This window comes from Conger conger, chromosome 12 (genome assembly GCF_963514075.1).
Source record: "Conger conger chromosome 12, fConCon1.1, whole genome shotgun sequence".
Lineage (NCBI taxonomy): Eukaryota > Metazoa > Chordata > Actinopteri > Anguilliformes > Congridae > Conger > Conger conger.
Genome location: NC_083771.1, coordinates 5,073,734 through 5,079,733, shown reverse-complemented (window position 1 = coordinate 5,079,733; position 6,000 = coordinate 5,073,734).

Sequence of the window (6,000 nt, the reverse complement as noted above, 5' to 3'; positions counted from 1 at the left end):
ATAGGTCAAAGAGAAGGGATATAAATATTCCTGTAAAAGACATTTACACAAATAAAGATGACATTCAGGGAAGCTATTAACTGTACAGCTGTAACCTGGATAAGCCCTAATGGCGGAAATTGAACACTTCCCATAGCGACGTGTTAAATGTTAAATTAATGTGCTCCCCCAGGCTACCTTATAGTTGATTGCTTAATAAGGAATTCACCACAATGCATATGAAAACACAGAATGTCTCAGTTATGAGGTCTGTCATTGCCTGTTTCAGCCATGATAGATGTGCTATACTGTTGGAATGTATGTATTTTGGTCGGTTTAACCAGAATTCACATACAATTACAACCTTTCTAAATTGATATCAAGACCACCTGTTACAGTATGTCATCATGCTTATATTACATTACATGTTATTTGGTTGATGCTTTTATCCAAAGTGACTTACAGTTGATGAGACCAAGCAGGAGACAATTGCCCCTGGGGCAATGTGGGGTTAAGGGCTTCACCGGGTGATCGCATATGTCCCGTTCATCCTCTTTCTGAAAGGAACAACTTTGTTGTTGCTTTACTTTTGTTTTGTCTTTATTTCCAGTGAGCACTGTCTTACTCCGTGTCAATCTTATCAGGAGAGAAGGAATCCACAATAAACGTTGTTTTTGGTTACGGGTTATTCTCAGGTTACAGAGGTCAGAAACATAACATTTGAACACAAAGGTTATAAAATGTTATACTGCCCATTATGTATAATTTCTTAGTATGTCAGTGGGGGAATTTGGTTTACAATAGACATTGTACAGCTGCATTGCTCTCCCTCACATTTGCATTTTACATTATAGAATGTAACCTCTCACTGGAGAAGAAAATATAGAAAATGACATGAGTTCTGACTTAACAGAACACATCTCAACAAGTAAAAACATATCTGTTTCCTTTTCAGACTGCTTTTGCTTTTCTGTATGTGCTTTCATGAAGGATTCCATACATTGTGTTCTATGGAGCTCTGAGACAGCGTTATCCTTTCCATATGGATGTAGACCAGCACAACATGATACCACTGTTTTATGGACATACAGATTAGATTTATGTTTTGCAGTTTTGTCGAAAGCATTCTTCAGCAGGACCAGGCAGAGAAGTACGAGCGTAATTTCATGAGGTGGGAGGCTGAGGTTGCCGGGGTCACCAGGAAAGGGGTCGCAGTGGCACGCGACCTCACTGGCCAGTGCCAGAGCGAGCGTCAGAATGTGATGGAAAGCAGCGTTAACGTGTTTGGGAATTAGCGTGTCCCCTTGGTTTTTATCCATTTCTGGGAGTAGTGGAGAGTGCTTTAAAGTTGTAGTCTTGCAGTGAAGGCATTTTTGCAGATAATCTTTCGTTTTCAGATTCCCACACAATTTCTCTGTAGGTTGAGATACGGAGGAAAGAGTCTGCTGTATATTTTGTGTCCTTGTGTTATTTCTAGTACATTACATTACATTACATTACATTGCATTAAATTAAATTATAGATATTTGGCAGACGCACTTATCCTGAGCGATGTACAACAAAGTGCACAATCATAACCAGGGAGGAGTGCGCTGAAAGACCCTAGAGGGTCTTACAGTCTCAGATGGCAGTAGACGGTCGCATAGTGGAGGAGCAGGAGTGAAGTAGGCATTCCAAACAGGACCGGGAACAGAGTTTGTTATTGGTGAGCGGGGCAGGGCCCGGCCGAGCAGTGAGAAGGGCCTTGTGCAGCCCAGGTGACTGAAGTGTGGAGCGGTCCGGGCCACTGTGTGAGGCTCTGTGCACAGGGGAGGGATCCTGTTGCAGCCGATGTGAATCGGGGCTCTGTCTGGAGCTCTATCTCCAGAGCTGCTAAATTACTGTCACTGCGTGTTTGTCCAGGGCGCGCCCGCGGCGGCTCCATTCGGCGGAGGAATTTCACAGCGCACGACCGGCGTTACTCCTTGCCGGCGTTACTCCTCCACTCCGAGTCAGGTGCGGGAGAGAAGAGAAGGCCACAGCACGGAGCGATGTGTTAACACGCCGTGCAACGTCACGCGTGTGCGTGCGTAACCCTCCGGTACAAAACACAAACACGCGTGCACCATACCTGCCGTGACCTAGATCCCAGGAGGATTGGCTAATGACTTCCTGGACTTCTTTTTTGTTATGTTACGGTCGTGTTATACGGTTATGTTTTCTGACACAGAAATATAGAGCCACATTAATCCCCTGAGGCTGAGCAGGGTTCAGGTTGCCAAACTTCTCAGCCCAGGTCCTGAGAAGCTGTAACAAAAATACCATCATATCACCCCATTGCGCATTGTGTATACTGTTCAAATACCAGTAAGATGTCTGAGAGCCTATGATTTAATCTAATTCAAAGGTGCTAACTGTTGGTAGTAGTTAGCATAATAAATCACTGGTATAGGGATGATATACTTACATGGCTATCATCAAACTGTTTTTTTCTTTTTGGATGTTGGCCAAATCAGATTTTCTCTTTAATTCTTAGGCTTAGAATCTGATTCATGGTCTTTCCACTGCTTTCACTTGTAGATAATATTTCTGAGAAATGTCTAGCCCATATAGAAAAGAGACCCCATCTCATCTTGGGCATCATATGATGCATCCAAATGTGTTGGAGATTACATTTTTAAAGAACATTAGAATGCTTGTTTTTGTTGACAGGAACTTGTTTCTGCCTCCTAATAAGCCATTCCAAAAATGAAAAATCATTTGTTTAAACATTATTCCTGGTATAAATGCTTAAAAAATAAATATTAATGAAAAAAATATTCCAAGTAAAAATGCATAGTAAGGCAGTTAACACAATATATGGAACACATTCATAAACACTATTCCATCCTTTCAGAAATAAGCACATCTAAAACAATGAATTATTTTAACAATATCAGTCAATTTGCCTGATGTGAATATGCTCACATTTGCTTTTGCACCCCAGCTTGTATTTCAAGTCTCATTAAAAAATGGTCTCCTGTTAAATGTTTGATTGAGATGGGACCAACCCTTCTGCCTGATCCATGTGATGTCCATGCAAAGTCCGTGCATGAATCTCTGTAAACTTCGTCTTCATGGGTCATGACCAATAAAAGGCCTGGGGTTACCCAATGTCACATTACCATGGAGACTGACCTGCTTATCTTTCTCTGTCAGGTGGTTCCTTTGACTCTGGAAAATGTCTTGTAAATGATGCAAAATAATATTTCAATAAGCAGACTGCATTCCCAGTACTGTGCGTTGTGTGGACCCTCCCCAGAACACAAGTGTATTCAGACGAGTACAATCAAGCAGTGGTACTGTGACTAATCATGCTATATTCATCCAGGTCTTTGAAATGGTTCTGAAATGGTGGCTTGAAATTGGTGCCTCCTTCACCCTTTTTAGTATTTGTTCTTCTCTCGCTCTGCATTGACCTCAGTATTGATAGTTGATTCCCCCTCCCGCCGATATGTCAGTTGAGCAGGTTGGATGTTAAATGTTATGTTTAATTCCTGCATCTTGTGTCCACAAGAAGCCTTCCTGGAAGCATACTTTAGAGCCAGTGAGAAGGCCTCCACAAACTATCCTGGCAAAGATGTGTGATCTTAGGGGTTTGGAAATGAAAAGCTCAGCATGTTTGCATGCACGGTTTTGCAGCTGAGAACCCAAGGAACACAACCCACTGTTGATCCAAGGGTGTATGAATGCCAAATGATCAGGTGCCATTTTGATCTGCAATGAGTTACAGTTGTTGAGCAAACAAAATCACGTATATTGGTTGGAGGATTTTGGCAGGAGGAGGTTTCAATGTTGCATCTTTTATGGAACTGTGCCTTTTTGTTACGCTGAAGCAATCTGTGGTTAAACTATATGCAGTATATTTCAGATCGTTCCAAAGTTTTCCTTTCTTGAAGGACTTTCAAGGTGAATAACCTCTTAACTCTCAGGGAATTACGGGAAAGGCGAAACGCACACATTACACACAGACATGTAGTGTAGATGAAGGCCATGGAAGAGTCACGCCCTGACTTAAGTTACAAGTATTTTCGAAGTTGCAAGGTTAAAGTTTGATTGCAATGCTATTATATGAATTAGAGCACGCGCAAACTCCTACGATACAGCTCATTACAAGGAAGGTTTTAAGACCGGCTTTTTAAGGAATGCAGCTGTTTTCTGCCATTGGCATACTGTCCCTTGCCTGTGACATTTAAACATCCTTTAAATACTTCCCCCAGTCACAGTGTCCAGAGGCAGTGTGCCATTGGCTGCCAAACTTAAGTTGCCTTTCATTAAAAAGTCTGACTAGAGACCTTCTGCGCAATAAGACGACCAAGCCAAACACAATTTTATAAATTACACTTCGCTACTGCGGCGTGTTTATCTCGAACATATCGGACTCTTAAGATGATTTAAAAAGCGATACACCCCTTCGGTGCTCGTTATGTTATTACAGTAGTTCGCAGCTCCGATTATGTCTCAAAATGGCTGCCGGCGAGCCCGGTGCCACCCATGAACATGCCTGTGGCGAGAGCGCATCGGGCCCTGATCACACGGCACAGAGCGCTTTTTATACTTTAATGGGCTCTCTATCATCCACCAACCTCCAGAGAAAATAACAACAAGGAAAATAAACAACTGGGTGTAGCTACTGCACAAACACAGCCAGGAGAAAGGGCTCCTACATGCAATTCTACAGTACGTTTACAGCAGAACTGAGACATACCACTGTCTGGCTGTCAAACACTGTCTTTATTTATGGTGGATATGAAAACATATGTTCAGTTTTTAGGACATAACATTGGTTAATTAAAGTGCTTGAGCGTCTAAGCGTTAACAATCCAATGCAGAAGGATGTGTTGGTCTGGGACGGGGGTCTGTGAGCCTGGTCATGGAGAGTCGCAGGGTGTGCTGGCTTTCGTTGCCACTCAGCACTTGATTGATCACTGAAAGCAATCAATTACACAGTTAACTCACATCACCTTGTTTCTTTGGTCTGAATGGGTTGCTTATTTTAAGGTGAAAGCCTTGCTTATTTTAAGGTGAAAGCCAGCACACCCTGTGGCTCTCCAGGGCCAGGGTTGCCTACCCTTGGTCTTGGAGAACATTGTCCTTCAATCTATATTTTCTATGTGTATGTTTTTTCCAGATATACAGTAGTAGCATCAATTTCTGTTATGGTCGATGTTTACCAAAATGTGTTGGCTGCTGCTGTTACTGTTCAAATGATCTTTGACATGGTGGTTTCACACTCCAGATCCAGATCCTCTCAGTAGTAGGCAGTGAACCTCTCCCTCGCCCGGCTCCATTGACGGGCAGTGCCCATTTGGTTAAACACTCAGTGAGCATTTTATTAGGTATTTTTCTACTTCTTTTTTAGACTTAAGTCTTCTGCTGGTGTAGCCTATCTGCTTTATAGGTTTGACATGTTGTGTTCAGAGATGCTCTTCTGCATACCACTGTTGTAATTCCTGGTTATTTGAGTTACTGTCACCTTCCTTGACCAGTCTGGCCCTTCTCCTCTGACCTTTCTTATTAACAACGCATTTCTTCCCACAGAACTGCTGCTTTTAGTTTTTTCGCACCATTCTCTGCTAACTCTAGAGACTGGCACCAACAATCATTCCACGGTCAAAGTCATTTTGATCACATTTCTTCCCCATTTGATCTGAAAATCAGCTGAACCTCTTGACCATTCCTGCCTGCTTTCATGTATATAGTTGCTGCCACATGATTGGCTGATTAAATATTTGCATTAACAAGCTTGTGTACTGGTCTACCTAATAAAGTTGTCACTGAGTGTTTTTCTGTTGGGAAGATTATATATTATTATAATTCACCCTTGTTTACCTGCATGAGAAAAACAACTATCAAGTGTAGCCTTGCAGTATATTCCATAATGTACACTCAGGCTAGCCAGCAAAGTCATCAGTAAGGAGATGTAGCTTACTTCCTCGTCTGATTTATTGCACACATGGAAGCAAACAGCATTCCATTAAAATCCCGCTCTCTGCTAGGGAA